Here is a 19,898-nt window from a genome sequence, read left to right on the forward strand (position 1 = left end):
GTGGAAAATTCTACCCTCCAAGTGGGGCTCACTTCCACTTTCAGGGGAAATTTTGTCAGGGAGCGAGGTAAATTCTATGGACTTTCGGTGCTCTTTTTTATTTTTGTGTTGACCTTGCTTTGACCCGTTTTTTAGAAAGATTATCCAATGGGACAAAATTATTTTCGAACATGTGAGAGTGTGAGACATGGGATGAACTTAATTAGAGCTATATGCAAGTAATTTACTACCCCTATTAAGAAAAGAGAAGAAAGATTAGTTTAAGGTAACTAGTAAAGTTTTGTATATGCTTTATCATGCTTTTATGGGACATTGGATGACAATTATTCTTACACATTCTGCGTAATTTCTTGAAAGTCCTGCTCTAATTGTTTTTTGAAAAACTATAAAGTTATACCTATTTAAATGCTTGGTGGAATTTAGAAACTTTATGACTAATGCATCCACTAATTAATTTAATATAAGCAAAGTAAAAAATAACTATACACTTTAGGTCACAAATAATTTGAGAAAAAAAAAAAGGACACATATAGGGTGACTTAGACATTTATTTAAGAACAAATAATGTGAGAAAAAAAAAGTGAGAACTAGGAGCAAGCAAAGCTCATTATCGACATCAAGATCATTGATATTAGAGCTGCTTTAACATCAACTGAAGAATTTTTACCCTTTCAAATTAATGGCTATGCTTCTTTAAAATGAATAATGGGATCACTCTGCAAATAACGTAATTGTTCTTTAAAAACTGAACATGCCAATAAATGAAAGGGTGTCCAAAAAATCTAGGAAATTAATATGTTCCATGCCTTTTCATGAAGTGTCGTCATTGGTTCCATTTTTTTTTTTTCATTGAATTGTATGTTGATTTTTCAAATTTTAGAGAAAAACTTTTACATTTATATGAGGTAAAAAGTAAAATTTTCACCATGTAGGATTATATTAGGCTTATTTCTTTGCAGACTGCAAAGTATGTATATAACTGCATTGTTTGTCAATTTTTGATCTTTGTGAGTGATGTTGCCATTAATCTTTTCCCTTTTGTACAAAGCTCATACCTTTCACTAGGACAATGTATGATGAAGATACTGCAAGGCAATGCTTCTGCCTTAGCTAGATCCGTTTATAAGACTCAGTTTTATAAGACCCTAGTCACTTTATTTTATAAGACTGTATTTAATTTTTAATTGTTATTTTTGGATTGACTAAGTGGCTTCAAGAGAGAGATGATTATCAACCAATTTTAAAAATATGATAAACGATTAGATTTAAACCCCTATGTGATTAAGAACCAAGAGATTGACACTGTGATTTGGGAAAATTATATACCTAACTAAAACTTTCCTTGTGCTCAGTTTCATAGTTTGAAAAAACAAAAAACAAAAAACAGAGACACAATAATTGAAGAGGAAAGCTATAGTATTAAGTTGAAAGGTTGAGGAAAGTTGTAGGAAGCTTCATGATTGAAATTAACTTCTTGGTGGCCAGCATGGATTGAGATCATTGATGCAATTATTAAAAATGGTTGAGATTGATAGTTGCAAAAAAAAAAAACTTCAATCTCAACCATTGATTAAAAAAAGTTAAGAAAAGATTTATGAGAAGTAAAAAGTAAAAAAAAAAAAATTGTGAGACAAAGGAAGGTGAATTTCACCCGGTGCAATACCTACCAGATCGAGAACTTGTGGACAGTAATGGTTTGTACATTTGTACTTTAATGAAGTGTTGAGTTCTATCATGTTGGAGCGCTTAGGAAAGTTCCTCGAAGTTTCCAGATTGACTCTTAGTCCACTCATAAAAATATCAAAATTATAACTTTATTTACACTTTTCCTGATTTTCATAAGGTAAATAAGTCTAGTCATAACAACGTATCTTTTGGATCCTATCAAGATAAATATATATAAAAGAAATAAGTCATTGACAATTATTCCAAGCAATTATGTGACATCATGACAATGATTAAATAAGAAAAAGTGACGTCGTGATAATGGTGAATTCCATAATTAATTTAGACAGACCCAAGTTCCCTAAAAAAAAAAAAAAAAAATAGATAGACCGAAGAAAAGATCTATTGATTTGTTTAATGCTATATACAGGCTGGCTCAAGCTATTTGGGGCCAAAGGTGGGTCAAAATGGGCAAATGTCCTTTTCGCACAAAAAAAACAGCATTATGTTCTATTTTTCAAACTAATTAGAGAGATGTCCCTTTTTTTAAACTCGATTTTCTCGAAATCGAGTTAAGCCCCATAGCGATATTTTAAGGAGCCTATAGTGGCGTTTTCTAACTCGAGCTTGAGTTACAAAACGCCACTATAGGTCTTTAAAATGTCGCTCTAAGCTCCTTAAAACGTTATTATAGGATTCTAGAAAAAAAAAAAAATTTAACTCGATTTTGAGAAAATCAAGTTTCAAAAGAGGGGCATTTGCCCATTTTTGCCGCCAAAGGTGATATTTTAAAAGGTGTTTTTTATTTATTATTTAAATGTCTATTAAATATTAATAATTTTTTATTTAAAATTTATTTTGCTTATATTTTGATGTTCTTATCAAGAATTTTTATATTACAATCTATTTGAACATCATTATAATTATTTTTTATTCTCAACTTGCTGTTGTATCATTTCATTATATTCTAACAATTTTTTAATATAAATTTCTTGTTTACTTGTGAGATTAGTTAACTAAAGTTTTTTGACATAACTGGTTTATTTCTAGTAACAAATTTATTTAGAGATCTTTTTTAAATTCAATTAATTATTTTTTAATTATGTTGAGCCTAAAAAAATTTAGGGTGGTTAGTGTCACAAATATGTTTTAAGGATAAAAAAATCATAATATTTTTAAAATTTGTATATAATAATTACTTTTTTTCTAGGTAAGTGGAATTCAAACATAAATTTTTTATTGGGTCAACAAAAAAATTTACTAATTGCTCTAACTTAGTCACATTATCACAATCAATAAAGAAGTCAAAGGGTTTCTCAAAAAAAAAAAAAAGTCAAAGGAGAATCCTAAATATCAAATTAAAACATAATCGATGGCTTATTTCGATAGTGCTGAGGATAAAAGTTTATTCAGCTCTATGTATTCGATAGTTTTCCTAGGAAGTGAAGCTTCAGCCTTCAATCTCAATTATAAAATTTTTTACAAGGTAATTTATTAGGATGGCAGTACCATACTAATAATTACAGATAGTTTGATAAGATTGGAATGTGCTGCATAAATTGCTTTAGTGTTACTGGTAACTACAATTATTTTTTTTCCTTTTTTTTTATATTATAAGAGTTAAGTTTACAGTATCAAACTATCAATTTTATATTAATAATTTTTTTTTATCACCAGACATAGATAAATATTGATTTTTATTTTTAGTGTAAATAAAATTTAAATCTAAATTTTTTATTTAATCACAATAGAATTACCAATTGATCTAAAGTAACCAAAGATATAAACTGTAGACTTGATGACTAGTACAGCCAGTCACATAATTACAGTCAACCAAAGGTGTACAATCTATACAGGTAGCAGAAATTTAATTATGAAATCTTTTACAAGGTAATTTATCAGTTTGATACTAAGATCTAAAATATGTATATGTTGGCAGTTATTAGTTAGTGGTAATTGGGGTCTAAACTAGTGTTTTTTCGTAATAATTTTTCACTATGCATGCCTTGTGAAACTATAGCTTACAAGCGCCGACTAGAATCATGTAAAGTATACTTTGATTTTTTAATTAATTTAGCGTCCATTTAGGAACAGTAATTTAGCTGAAACTAAATACTTTTTACTGAAAATATTGTAAATAAAGCTAAAAAAGGAGCTGAAATAATATATCGTGACTAGTGAATAGTATTAAAAAGTATAATGAGACTAATAAATAGTAGCAAATATAAAAATTAAATAATAACAAAAATAAATTAAATAATAAATAAACTTAACTTTTAATGTTCTTAAACACTTTTAAGCCAATGGCAAATGTAACCATAACGTTGTGAAGCGGTTGATAACAATAATTTTTAAATATGAACAGGATAATAATTAATATTAAATATTAAATATTAGTCAATGCCTTTGGATAACCGAGAATAAGTTAATCCCTTTCCATGCACTTTCCTGAAAAGGCCTTTAAAACTCAATACCTAATCTCGCAGTCAAAAGCCTAGCCAACTTTCCATGCAATTTCCTGAGAAGGGCATAGCTTTAACTTCAGACCAGTGTTTAGTCAATTATCATTGGCTGATTGCTTTATCCGTGACAAATGAAGTGTGAACTCTGAACCAGCTTTATCAGTACACACCCTTTTTTTTTTTTTTTTTTTTTACTTTGTTGTGTTTTTTTTTTTAATGTGAAATGTGTGGCTATAAAAGCTGGGTTACTAGTTTTTTTTTTTTTACTTTGTTTTGTTTTTTTTTAATGTGAAATGTGTGGCTATAAAAGCTGGGTTACTAGTTCCTACCGTGCGTAGAAGTCCAAGTCAATTTGTCAACACATGAAAAACAAGAGAGTACCATGAAAGTTTTATTTATTGTTTTTCCTTGTGAAACAAGTGAAGGTACTGATGACAAAGTAAAACAATAAAAAGACGAGTCTTTTTCTTTCTTGAAGGCCACGTCCGCTGTCTGTTTTTAAAAGAAAACAAAATACACGTGATCTTGGTAAATTTATATCACAGAATTTACGATTTAATTTTTATAATTTATTAATTTTAGTATTTTTTTATATAATTTTTGTTATTTTTAGTTTAGAGTTAGAGGGCGTTTGGATGCAGCTTATTGCTGCGTCCAAGTTTTGCCCTTTTTTTTTTTTTTTTTTTTACTCGCTGCTGTCGCTGCTGTGAGGGACAAGCGTGCAGTGCGCGCACTGTGCGCATACTGTGCGCGTACTGTGCGTGTACTGTACATGTACTTTTTTAGCAATTTTTTATTAAAAGTGGGTCTCGCAGTACTATTTACACATTTAAAAATTATTTTGCTACAATGTTTTTAGTTTTCAGCAATAAATTCTATCCAAACGGACCCTTAATATTTTTTAATTTTTAGTTGCTTTTAAAGTTTTTTAGGTCTACTTCTATCATGGTTAAATATTAATTAAAACTTATTTTAAAATATATTTTCTTATTTATCAAGTTCTATTGAGTTTTTAAATAAGTCTTTAAAAGTTTGTTTTGTAAGTGTTTTTTAACTTCTTCTTTTTTTACAATTCAAATTTAGTTTAGTAAAAATTAGAGTTTTTCTCTTTTATTTTATGATAAATTGGATATTATTTTTAAAAAATAGACGTGGGTTACATTTCTTATAACTTCCACACTCACAACATCAATTGGTATCAAAACCTTAACTTATCTTGATTTGGTGGCTAAGATATGAAACAGTAGCAATTCTGATGTTGGAAATTATTCAATATCAATATGACAAGTAGCAAGTATTATATTTGTCATTTTCCTCTTGAATTATACTTTTTTCTTCTATATTTAATTTGATACAACAGAAAACGAATAAGCTTGAACAATTGGTGGTACAAAACTTTCCTTGTATAGAAGAAAAAACAACAGAGAGACAATAGTTGAAGAGGAAAAATATTGGTATTAACGCTATGTTTGTTTCAATAATGATGTTTTCTAGAAAATGAGTCATTTTCTAAAAAACATTTTTTATAAAACTATCTTATTTTTCAATGTTTGGTAACAACTTTAAATAAGTTGAAAAACAACCTCTTAACTTCCTTATTTAGCTTGCTATGAGATAGAATTGTTTTCCAAAAAAATTTAATGGAAAACAATCTCTAAAAATAAGCCATACTTTTTATATTGACCAAAGATAGTTTTCCTTTGACTTATATTTTTTTATGCTACCAAATATTGAAAAATAAGGAAAACTATCTTTACACAAAGTTTTCCATTGAAACAAACAGAGCGTAAGTTGAAGAGTGGAGGAAAGTTGTAGGAAGTTTCCTTGAGTGGTATTAACTTTTTGGTGTACAGTTATAAAGTTCTGTTTATATTACTTTTTGACAAATTATAAAGTTTTGCACATATTACTTTCTTTTTTTATCTATTCAGAGTCTAGATGTCATCGTAACATGACATGCACATAATTGCTTTTTTTTTGTGTGCGCGCTGAGTTTGAGAGAAGAGAAAATAATAGAGACAAAGCGTATGTCATTGAGAACTTGTGGACAGTAATGGTTTCTACTTTAATGAATTGTTGATTTCTGTTCATGTTAGAGAGTTTAGGAAAGTTCCTCCAAAGTTTCCTGATTGACTCTTAGTCCACAAGTAAATTTTTTTTTTATTTTTATAAATAAGTCATTGACAATGGCTATTATTCGAAGCAATTATGTGACATAGTGACAATGATTAAAAAAAAAAAAAATGAGGCGTTGCGAGAATGGTGAATTCTATAAATAATTTAGATAACCCAAATTCCCAAAAAAAAAAAAATGGACCAAAGAAAAGATCTATTGAATTTTGTATTAATTTTATGTTCTTAAAGTGTTGATAACAATTATTTTTAAATATTAATAGGATAATAATTAATATTTATTACTAAAAATTAGTCAAATAATCATGGCTTTTGGATATTCAAGAATAAGTTAATCCATTTTCTTATGTCAATGGTTACATGTTGGACAAAGACATAATGACTCGTGAATAAGTTAAAGAAAATTATTAGGTACTCCCAGAGTATCATAAATATGTACTCTCCCTCTCACATAAATGGTGGGTCTCACCATGAATTTAATTAGTGGGACCACCATTCATGTGAGAGGAAGGAGTAAGCATTTATAGTACTCCGAGAGTACACAATAATTTTTCATAAGTTAATATAATTTTTATAAGCCATGGAGTTAAAACACACAAACAAATAGTTATTTAAATTGACATCCGGTGAGTTTAAAATTTTTCCTTCAAATTGATTTAAAAGACAATTATGTTTGCCTTTAACAATACATATGTGTGTCACTGATTAAAAATTGTGGTTAGGATATTTGTTAATGAATTATTTTTAAAAAGTTTTTATATTAAAAAAATAAAAAGTTGTAAAAAAAATCAAATTTTTAATTAAAATTTTCTAAAAATATGTTTTTCTTTTCTTTCTCTTAATGATAATTCCATAGTCAAGCTAGCCCACTTTCCACGTTCTTGAAAAGAGGACAGAAGGACATAGCTAGCTTAAGTCACCTGCCTTTAAAGTTTGGTTGATCTGCGTTTCTCTTAATTTGTGCATTTAATCCAAGAAAGTCAATACCGTACCTGAGGCTGTACCGGTTTAGTTACCGGTACGATATATTTCAGATACCGGTCAATACCGGTGTACCGTTTCGGGTTTACCGCTATTTTATACACACACACACACATACCAAAATATCTAGAACCATGTTTATAAACATATAATATTTCACTTATATTATAGTAAATATAAAAGTTTATTATAAAACATTACCTCAATTCAGAATAAATTATTCATAATTTTAGACTTTAGTATCAAATAAAAGAACAAAAAAAAAACACAATATAAAAAATAGAAAGCTTAGTTGTTCATTGCATACTAAGAAAACAAATAATACTAAGAAGTTAATGTAAATAAGTTACCATTATACCTTTACAAAAATTCAAAAATTACAAAACTAAAAAAAAAAAAGCTTTTTTCTGTACCGGCCGGTATTACCCGAAATTGGCCGGTATGGTCGGTATTTTTTTCGGTACAATATAAAAGTGTACCGGTACCAGTGCACTGGCCGGTACGGTATGTACCGGCCGATACCGGTACGATATCGGCCACACTGATTTAACCATGGTCCACTTTCTACGTTGTCTTTTCCTTTTGATTTTAGTGTTTAACTATGAATCACTTTTCACTCTTTCGAACAGAGGAAAATAGGACACAAATTGACCTAAATGGTGACCAGCTATAAAGCATAAAGTTCAATTCATATAAATGGAGATGGAATGGTCTGTATAAATTGCTTTAGTGGTAATAGTACACCCAAGTTTAAATTCAATTTGACTCTCAAAAATAAAAAGTTTAAATTCAATTTCACAATTTTCGTCAATTTATGATTAGATTTCAACACTTACACGTAACTACTATAGGTACTTGTTAATAAATATAAAAAATTAAGTATACTAATCATAAGGTGAAGTATGTTGTGAATTTGGATGGAGTTGGGTGTGTTCCTAACATTTTTTATTATTTTTATTTTTATTTTATAGATATCATATGAATTTAACTTATAGTATTGGTTCTATGATGATGATTGATTTTTTAATAATCAGATTAATATTCCATTTTTCTAATAGATATAATAATATTTCAACTTTATGATGTCCGTTCAATAAATACACTTTATCATTATATTAAAATAGCACTTGATTTTTGTGTTAACTAGAAATCCTTTTTTGAGATTTGGGTAACTAGAAGTCTAGAATTTTTTTTTTTTTTTTGAGAGTGTAAGTGGAATTCAAACTTAAAGGAAAAATCTTGTTATGTTCCTTTTTTCTATGCAAGCCATTTTTTAGTGTCGATTGCGTAAATACCTTAGTTGAAACTTAACACACATGAATAAAAGAAAATTATTTTATATTTTTATATAGATAAGATACAATTTCAATATATGACATCTGCTCCATGATAATTGATTTTTATCATTAGACTAAAACACCAATTAATTTTTGGTGTAAATGGTATTTAAATTTTCAATATTTTATTCAACGATCATTTCTTAGAGAACTCATAGGATCTATAGTTGTGTCATTTAATTTGTACCTCTTACATTCAAAATTTTAGAATACCATACATTTTTAGCATAGCAAACTAAAATGATTTCTGTTTAGTGATGCAAAAATTGGTGCTTCAACATGAGAGGCTCAGTTGAACTATATGATTGGTAAACAGCATTAACTATCATATAAAAAGGGGTAAAAGAATTGATAATTCTCCATGTCACAAAAACGAAAAATGAAACACTTGCAAGATTCTTCATGTTTCCCCTCCTTATCTTCCATCTACTCTGGACCAAAACTGGCCACAAAAGCTTCACACTCAAATTTGTATATCAACCAAACTTTTGATTAAAGATGTGAAATGAGGAAAAAACAATAGAAGAATGAAAAACAAAATCTATATTCAATAGATTTGACAAAAAAGTGAATCTTTGGGGGGCCAAAACCTTGAAGACCCAGACAAGCATATAATATAATCAACGAAATGCTTACAAGCTTTTTGATCCCTGTTGGCTTATTAATCTATTAAAAATTAGAAGAATCCTAAATATCAAATTAAAACATAATCGATGGCTTAATTCAATAAGGGTGATGATAAAAGTTTATTCACCTCCATGCATTCGATAGTTTTCCTGGAAAGTGAAGCTTCAGCCTTCAATCCCAAGTATAAATTTTTTTAATTACAAGGTAATTTATTAGGATGGCAGTGCCATACTAATAATTACAGATAGTTTGATAAATTGGAATGTGCTGCATAAATTGCTTTAGTGTTACTGGTAACTACAATTTTTTTTTTCCTTTTTTATATGATAAGAGTTAAGTTTATAGTATCAAACTATCAATTTTATAATAATAATTTTTTTTATCACTATATATAGATAAAAATTGATTTTTATTTTTAATGTAAAAAAATTTAAATCTAAATTTTTTATTGAATCACAAAGAATTACCTATTGATCTAACGCAACCCAAGTCATAAACTGTAGACCTGGTGACTAGTACAGCCAGTCACATAATTACAGTCAATCAAAGGAGTACAATCTGTACAGGTAGCAGAAATTTAATTATGAAATCTTTTACAAGGTAATTTATTAGTTTGATACTAAGATATATATATATATATATATATATATATATATATATATATATATATATATATATATATATCTTGGTAGTTACTGGTTAGTGGTAATTGGGGTCTAAAGTAGTGTATTTTCGGAATAATTTTTCACTATGCATGCCTTGTGAAACTATAGCTTATTAGCGCCCACTTGAATCTATGCTTTGATTTTTGAATTAATTTAGCATCCGTTTGGGAACAGCTTATTTAGCTGAAATTGAATATTTTTTGCTGAAAATATCATAAATAAAATTAAAAAGTAATTGAAATAGTACTCATAAATTGAACAAAAAATACAATAAAATTAATAAATAGTATCAAAAATAAATTAAATAACAATAAAAATAAATTAAATAAGTAAATAAATCTGACTTTTAATGTTCTTAAACTGGCTTTTAAGCCAATGGCAAACCCACCCATAACGTTCTTAAACGGTTGATAACAATCATTTTTAAATATGAGTAGGATAATAATTAATATTTAATATTAAATATCAGTCAATGCTTTTGGATATTCGAGAATAAGTTAACCCCTTTCCATGCACTTTCCTGGAAAGGCCTTAGATATTTTCACCTGGAAAAACTCAATACCTTTAACGACAATTCAATCTCGTAGTCAAAAGCCTAGCCAACTTTCCATGCAACTTCCCGAGTAGGACATAGCTTTAACTTCAGACCAGCGTTTAGTCAATTGTCATTGGCTGATTGCTTTATCCGTGTCAAATGAAGTGTGAACTGTGAACTAGCTTATCCAGTACATACCTTTTTTTCTTTCTTTATTTTAGTTTGTTGTGTTTTTTCAATGTGAAATGTGTGGCTATAAAAGCTGGGTTACTACCGTACGTACAAGCCCAAGTCAATTTGTCAAGACATGAAAAAGAAGAAAGTATCATGAAAGTTTTATTTATTGTTTTTCTCTGTGAAAGAAGTGAACGTACTGGCAAAGTAAAACAATAAAACGACGAGTCTTTTTCTTTCTTGAAAGCCACGTCCACTGTCTTTTTTAAAAGAAAACAAAATACACGTGATCTTGGGATATTTATATCACATAATTTACTATTTAATTTTTATAATTTATTAATTTTAGTATTTTTTATATAATTTTTGTTATTTTTAGTTTAGAGTTAATATTTTCTAATTTTTAGTTGCTTTTAAAGTTTTTTAGGTCTATTTCAATCATGGTTAAATATTGATTAAAACTTATTTTAAAATATATTTTTTATTTATTAAGTTTTACTAAGTTTTTAAATAGGTCTTTAAGTTTGTTTTGTAAACGTTTTCTAACTTTTTTTTTTTTTAACAAAATCAGATTTAGTTTAGTAAAAATTAGAGTTTCTCTCTATTATTTTATGATGAATTGGATTTTTTTTTAAAAATAGACGTGTGTTACATTTAGTATATTTTTTCATTATTGATTATTGAGTTAATCAAAGTTCTTAACATTCGTGATTGACTTATTCTTTAATTTTTCTTTTGTTCAGATAAAACGACAGCAATGATGGCACATAGACAGATATTTGTCTGGCCAGGAAAGAAAATGTTGAGTGTATAAGGAGAAAACAAGTTTGTGTTAGTGCATTTTGAAATATGCTTTCGAGGAATGGTTGGATATTTCACTTAGATGGTTTTATGGTTATATTAAAGGGTTAAATCTTGTTATACATTTATTAGTGCATATAATCTGTACATACGGTTAAAACCTGATGTTTGTAGAGTTAAATGAAGGGTTGTTGGTCTATTGCTTTTCTTCATTAATTCGTTCTGCCCTTTGAAATTAGGCATATGACAGTTATATCAGAAGTTCAAATTACAAATACAAACAACTGGTGATAACAACCAATCTACAGTTATCTCTTCCTACATAATAAAAAATTAGAGTTCTATTTTTTTAAATACACCATCGTTAGTGAGGTTGCAATCGCAGATGAGAGTATTGTTGTAGTAGAACGGCTGATTTGAATTGACGTGTGTTGTCCACCAGCTTTGGTCATTACTAGTGCACGGGTCCACTTTGAAATTCCAGTCTCTCTTTCCCAACTGATTACCAATTTCACCGATGGCTCTAACTGCATAAACTAATTGTCATCAAGCGGTGTAGAATCTCTAAAATTTTAATCAAACAGAAAGAGTGCACTCGTAATTGAAGGAGCTCACGGTGCTGTCGTTCGCAGACGATCACCGCCGTCCTTATTCCGCTCAAGCGCCACAATTTTTTTTATTTTTAATATATTCTACCGCTTTGGACTTGGTATGATATGTATTCTGCATTGGGCTTTTTAATTGGGCCTATCGGTAGCCAGTCCAGTTATCTAAACCATTTACATTAACGACACTTCTTTCGTTTCTCTTTAGAAACAAACGCAAATTAGGGATAGAGAATAGTTTCTCACGATCAAATTTCGAAATCTTTCGTTACTAAAGTATCAAACCTGACTCTTCTTTATTTATTTTTATTTGTAGTATTAAATATCAAAAGAAAAATTTCCTTGAAAATAATTGTTAAGACAAATTAGAGGTTATAAAGTTGATAAATAAATTAAAAATGTTATGTCCAAAATATTTTCATAACAATTTTACAACAAATTGATGAGAGCCCTATCATCCGGAGAGTATAACTGGTGCAGTAGTTCAGCGTCCCGTCCAGTTAGTGTTTCTCACTCCTCTCTCTCACCCCTCTCTCTTAACACTCATCCCTCTCTCTCTCACGTTCACACATTATGCAAGACTTGCTGCAACCAAGGTTGTATGAACTATGAAGTATGAACTAAAACAAAGCCCAAGTCCACATAAAACAAGTCAGCTAGGGAGGGTTGGTGGCAGCAACCCCATGATTTTTTTTCTGTCCTTGATAGCAAATTGGTCCCCTGCTGATTTGGGGCGTCAAAGAGATGAAAATTTTGTCATCTTTCCATCTTGAAATCAATCGCAATTGATTCCCAAAAAAAAAAAAAAAAATAACTACAGGCTAAAATAGAAATTGAACTCTTCAAGTTTGACTGAAATTTGTTCCTTTTTTTTTTAAATTTTACTTTGGTTTAATCTCTAATTTCAAATTTATCCCAATTCAAACTTGTTCTACAATTCTATTTTTCTTGACCAGGTCCAGAAGTGTTGGGTTTATGTAGTTGCGGGCTCAACGTTTACGTTATTGGTTAGGCTCAAACACTTTTGACCGAACGCCGATTTTTGAACTTTTAACTCATTTTGGGTTGGACATAATCTTATTAAAAGCAAAAGTCAATGCTTTTAGGCCTAGCCATTTTCGTATAAATTGAGCTCATTTTGGATAGGGCCCAATCTTATGTTAAACTAAAGACTGTTTCTAGGCCTAGGCCAGTTTGGTCTTACGGCGAGTTCATGAATTGGGCCAATTGGCCCTTCTCGGCTTTAAAATGATTTTGGTCCAAGTTGTGTAAATAGCTTATTTTGTTTTTAGCTTATTTTGGTTTTCATATAGCTTGTGTGATAGAAGCGTTAACAATAGGTTTACCAAACAATTCTCACGGTAAACTCTTTCTATAACGTATTCTGAGTTTCCGACAACGCTACCTCTCTCTCTGTAATAGCAATTGAATGAAAATGACAACAGCGAAGAAGAAGAAGCTGATGTCATCGGCGCCATGGAGGGGCAAATAGAGGAAGCCACAGAAGAGTTCCAAGACGATAACGATTGATGATTCCCTTGTCGAGGTAACTACTAGGTCTCTATTTTGTGGGTTTTTTTTTTTTGCTGATGAGAGAATTCTTGATTACTTGCTTTAAATTGTGTTTCTTTGGTTACCCATTTATTAGTTTCTTGATTACTCGCTATTGGTTGTTTAAAGTTCGTGTCTTTGTCATTAGTAGATACCCTTTTGCAGTGTTGGGGGATTCCTGGTGGTTCTTAATTGTGTTTTTATAGATTTGAGTTGTGTTGTATGAGAGGTTCTTAATGTTTTTGTTTAAGGATCATTTGGGAATGTGAGCTCTTACCAGTTGGCAATGTGTTGTAACTCTGTGATATGAGTACGACTCTGAATTAAGGAACTTAAAACCTTAGTATTACCACAACAATCATTTCACTCAGCTCTTCAGTCTTCACTACAGTCTTTGTACTCACTTGACTCCTCCCAGTCAGAGTTACCGTGGGCCATAATTTCTAGGAGTCTTGCAATCCTTTTTGGGTGAGGTTTGTCATTAGAGCTTTCAGCCCCATCATAGTCTTTACGGGTTCTCTTCGCTTCGTAACCTTCCGCCACTTCTCTCAGACATATAGTTCGGTTAAGATGTTCAATGTCCTTCGCAACTCACATTTTTTCACTTGTTCAGCTTTGCTTAAATAATTTCTTTCTACTGACACCACTCGTAAAATTGTATATCGAAATTACGACTTTGGCCTTTGGGTCTGGTTGATTATTATCTTTTTTAAATTAAAAACAAAGACTTGGTATGAATTTAATGGTTTTATTTATTTTAATATTTTGATAGTTTTTTAATACAATTCAAATATTAGGCTAAATTGTAAATTTTTTCAATAATGAATTTAAATGATTTAATGATAATTTTTTATTAGACCTTACCAAATGGCTCCAATCTGACCCTTACAGGTTGGGTTGAGTTGATTTTTAGAGTTATTTTGGGTTATGTTAGCTTGGATGAGAAATTTTTGGCTTTGATGAGGTCAATATAGAATAAAAGGTTTCTCAAACCTAAGCCAATCATGTACACGCTTTGTTTTTAGTTTGATCATATCATTTTACTAAAAGCAATCGTTTTATATTTTATAGACTAAACGTTTTTATAGGCTATAAAGTTTAAAGACCAACTATGTATTTAACCCTACAATCAAAAACAAAATATTTGCTCTTGCAAATTTAGGATATTTCAAATATCATGACTTTAAAATTATATAGAGACTTATTAAGCCTACGTTTGAACAAATCAAACTATTGACCAATTAAACTCACTTCTGAATTATTCAGTCTTATTGGGTCTACTTGGGTCCATTCGGTCTTATTCGGTCCATATTAGTCTTATTCGGCCTATTATGTCCTCGTCGGTCCACTTCGGTTCTATTCGGTACCGTTCGGTCTATTCAGTCTACTTTGGTCCTATTCGGTCCACTTCAGTCCATTATGTCCTTTTTGGTTTTCATAAAGCTTGTGTGATAGAAGCGTTGACCAAACAATTCTCACGGTAATAACTCTTTCTATAACGTGTTCCGAGTTTCCCACAATACTTTCTTTCTCTCTGTAACAGCAATTGAATGAAAATGACAACAACGAAGAAGAAGAAGAAGTTAATGTCATCGGTGCCACAAAAGAGTTCCAGGATGATAACGATTGATGATTCCCTTGTCGAGGTAACTACTAGGTCTCTATTTTGTGGGTGCTATTGAGGGAATTCTTGATTACTTTCTTTAAATTGTGTTTCTTTGGTTACCCATTTATTAGTTTCTTGATTACTTGCTATTGGTTGTTTAAAGTTCGTGTCTTTGTCATTAGTAGTATACCCTTTTGCAGTGTTGGGGGATTCCTGGTGGTTCTTAATTGTGTTTTTATAGATTTGAGTTATGTGTTATATGAGAGGTTGTTAATGTTTTTGTTTAAGGATCATTTGGGAATGTGAGCTCTTACCAGTTGGCAATGTGTTGTAACTCTGTGATATGAGTATGACTCTGAATTAAGGAACTTAAAACCTTAGTATTACCACAACAAACCAAATTATTAGTAGAGGATAAGAACTTCTTGCCATCAGAGAAAATTGATAAACAGAAAAGAAAGAACAAATCTATTCTACTAGTTAATGAGAACTATAGTCTATAATACAATGGCTGACTGGCTGAGTGCGTGTTGGATCTGCTTTTAGCTTTCATCTTTTTAGCATATTTGCTAATGCGCAACTTTTTAAAGTCATTTTTTTCTAGGTACAACTGTAGTACACTAGAGTTTCAAGTGATAGACGATGGCCGGTCCTGCTGTTTCAAACATTTTCCTTTCATGCATAGCAAGTTAGAAAGACAAATTTGATCAAATTGGGGTCTTGACTGTGTATTTGATTGTTAAGTATAGCTGGAAGGTAGTTAAAGCCAAGTTTAGTAGTTTGGTAGTTTAATTAGTAGCAATGTCTGATTAGTTTGTATTGCTAATGAAGTCTGATTAGTTTAGTAGTTTAGAAGGTAATTATAACCTACATAACTGGTTCCAAAGCTTAATGTCCTCACTTAAACTTGTGTCAATAAGATCAACAACAAACCTGCCTGCTTGATTTCAACAATTCCTAGCATGCAACAGCCAGTATACTTTTTAAACAAAATAAATCACACTGTTAGAAAGAGGCCTTAAAAGCATGTCAAAAGCACAAAAGTCATATTGTAAAAACATGCATAATTTAAGAGCAATGCTATTAATGTTACGAGTTGATGAGAAAATCAAGTGATAGCACCCATTTCCATTCAAACTTGACATTATATATATTCTACCAAACTCCTAAATGTCTGAAAAGAAGATGACGGGAGGAAAAAAAGAAAGAAAAAGAAAAATCTTACCAATAAATTGCAGAGGAAAAGGATTTGTTGCTTCTAATGATTGCAAGCAGACATGTGCCAAAGGCATAAATTAGTCCATAAAAGGTGTAAAGATAATTTCCTCTTCTTCTTTTTGGGTTTGGTTTTCTGATACAATAATGTCAGAAGAGTTGGCTAGTAGTAGAGTCCAAAAATGTTTATAGGACTTTGAAGCAAGAGTAGCCAAGGACCCAACATCTACAGTGACTCTCTTATGCACAACATATATAACCACTAGCGTTCTCCAAATTTGATGCAATTGAGGTCTTCAATCAGCATAACAAGTTGCCAAGGAACCTTCTTTCTCAAATTATCGAAACAAATCTGCAAAAACCAAGCTGTATAGCTGGGCATCTGATCTAGCTGCATGCCATTTGGTTGCATATGGAAGAACAACAACAGACTGCCAGCGCTGGATTTGGTTACATAACCAAAACCACCCTCCATCTCTGCTAGTGTCCCACAATAGTTAGCCACACCTGGACACTTTTGCCTTGGTACTTTCCTGCAGTTACTCTGATCTTGCTGTTGTGCATTAAAGACTTGTGCATACCTGCAAAGCAAAGCATTAGAACTTCTTAAGCAGATTTTTTTGCACCCTTAAACATCAATCTAGAGAACACCAAATATTCCAGTTTTTAAAATTTTGGATCCTCTATCCATTGAGCCAACCACTGCTTCAAAGAGCAAGGAGAAATGAATTTAGTTCTAACGCTCAAATCTAATCCAAACAATACAGCCCAAGCAAGATGCACTTCAGGAATAAATAATCCTAGTTTTCCTCTTTTTTATTGCATAACACTCACTATCACTCACTATGTTTCATTTCACTATTATGTGTTAATGAGTCTTCATGCCAAAACTTCCGCACAAAAGTTATAAACTTCAAAGGAAGCTTCAATCCCCACAGATGCCTCCATCTAAGAGCTATGACCTTCCCTTGAGAATTCATTACCTGAATTCCCCCCACTTTCAATAATAGCTTAATTATGACCTTATATCAACCATGTGTTACATTGAGGCCATATCAGCTTATTAGTAGCTCCTCACCTTGAGATAGGGGTGGCTAAAAATTGAGCAGCAACTTCAAGAGAGTATTGTTCCCTAACCAAATCCTGTTTCCAAAGACGAAGAGTAAAGATATCTTTAAATACCTATTAAAAGATGCAGATTCTTTTGACTTATCTAAGGGAAACCCCAAATATTATATAAAGATTTTAAAATTTTCAAAAATGAATGACAATGGTTATCAAAGTGTAGCATCATTCCACTGTGAAATTTAATACATTCGAGACTGTGAGAAAACTTAATTTATAGATATAATACAACAATGATAGCAAGTACAATAGGAGGGCTTACCTAAGCAGGCTACCTTCTACATTTTTCAACCTTGTCTACATATTTGCTTGCCTTCTCAAGTCTGAGTACTGTTAAGACAATTTTGCCTCAGATGTTATGGTCGGTAATATATAATCAAGTTTGTTTTATGGTCAGGTTTCTCTATGTCTACTGCTGTCCTTCAATTCTAATTCTTGTCGAGTCTCTTTGACAAGGTCTAACCCAATTAAGTAAGAGATAGGTCATTTGGTTCATTTCAGCTTTTGCCTGGTTACAATCTAAAATGGGTATGGACAACTTTCAGCCAATAATTTGATTTGCGAAAGTTTTTAAAAAGGTGGAAAAACTTTCTAGTACATCAAGGGGCAAAAGCACAAAAGTCATATGGTATAAACTTATATAATTAAACAGCCGCTTCATATTAAAAGAGTTGTAAATCATTAATCTTTTATATATATATATATATATATATATATATATATATATATATATATATATATAACCCAGTAACAAAAGGTAGAGAAAAGGATGTTAGTTGTTACTCTTTAAGCGGGATTGAAATAAGATGCTTCTACACAAGCATTACATAGGACGGTGACATGAATGATGATTTCCTTTACATTGTAGAATAAAGCAGCACATAGCTAAGGCCACTTATTACTACTTACTATTCAATTTTCAATTATTGTAAATCACTGAACCATCACGGCATGTCTAACAATCGAGCAATATATAGTCATTCATAACACTGTTTTGGTGAGGAAAAATTGAAACTAAATGCTTTTAGCTTTGAAGGCTGTCTCCTGTGAGAACTTTTTATGTAGTTGGTTATCACACATCTATTTACATGAAGGTACAAGCTTAGGTTTCTAATGATGATATATTAGGCAAATTACCAAAAACATAACTTATGCTGATGCAGATCCTTTTTTTAGTTGACCCATGGATCAATCAATTATGAACAATGTTGACATTATTTTGATATGTCAAGAACTCGGTTTAATGATTTGGTCAATGCTGAAATTTTGCATATCCACATCAATTCCTCATAAAAAAGTAAGTTATAATCAAACTCCTAATGTTTGAAATTTTGAACATTCACCACTGCGACTTGATTGTAGAGTTTGTTGCATTATGAGAATTACAATAATAATGTCCTCGAACAACTAAGACAAATCATTTTAGTGACTTCTATGATTGATATCTTACATTAGAATAAAAATTTCAATCCCCGCCTATACCAAAAACCAATTAATGTCTTGGTTTGATGATAAAGAGTTACTCTCAGGAGCGGATGTTATGTATTGAAACTCTTTCAAAAATAAATAAATAAAAATTTAGAGAAAAAAAAAAAGAATAGAAAAATCACCCGATCTCTTTATTAGAAAAAAGAGCATTTTTTTTGGTTGAATGTTAGCACACAATCATAGAAAACCTTCAACAAGGAAGTTAGATGCCATGTCTAGCTAGACTAATCATTCTGATTGTGATCTATACATGAGTTCATATATAATACATATAATAAGTAATGACAAATTTAATCAAGTGCAATAATAATGTTTGGAGTGCCATGCATATATTGCTTTTGTAATTTTAACAAAAAAGTTTAAAAAGATGCACTAAAATGCAACAAGAGTGCAGATTTTACCTTGCAATCTATTAGCTAGAGCGAAAATCAAAAGCATACAATGAACTGCACTTGTCTTCTTGTCTCTGGGCCATGTGACAGTTTCTCCTCATGAACAAGTCCAACAATCCTACATCAAGGGGGCTGCCAACACAAATCACTGATCCAAAACTACCCTAATCATTTCTTATTTTATAAAAATATGTTTTTTTTTAAATAATGTTTTTGGATTAAATGAGTTGCTTCAAGAATGGGGGTGACTCTTTTACCAATTGTACAGATCCATAACGTTTAATACTATGCATATTAAATTAGCTAGGTGTACAGCAATGTTATTTGATCAAGGAAATAGAACAGATGAGAGTTGGAATAAGTGCCAATAATGAAGCTAAAGCACGACTAGCAAAATTATATTTTGAACTTAAAATTGGGCTGGGTTTGGAGAGCAACAAATTTGCGTTGCTTTGCGCGTCTGCGTTTTTTTCTGTAGGTCTTGTATACTATTTACAGGACTCGCAAGTATGAAATTTAGCAAATATAACTTTAAA

At 30.7% G+C, this 19,898-nt stretch overlaps 1 long non-coding RNA gene across 1 annotated transcript; it reads left to right on the forward strand.

Annotated features, from left to right (window-relative positions):
* The first annotated feature begins 13,311 nt into the window (after positions 1–13,311).
* LOC142619543 (uncharacterized) lies at positions 13,312–16,096 on the forward strand. The gene is made up of 2 exons (XR_012841513.1): positions 13,312–13,531; positions 15,747–16,096. It is a non-coding gene; the product is annotated as an uncharacterized LOC142619543 (long non-coding RNA).
* The last annotated feature ends 3,802 nt before the right edge of the window (positions 16,097–19,898 follow it).

The sequence above is a fragment of the Castanea sativa genome, chromosome 12 (assembly GCF_040712315.1).
Source record: "Castanea sativa cultivar Marrone di Chiusa Pesio chromosome 12, ASM4071231v1".
Taxonomy (NCBI): domain Eukaryota; kingdom Viridiplantae; phylum Streptophyta; class Magnoliopsida; order Fagales; family Fagaceae; genus Castanea; species Castanea sativa.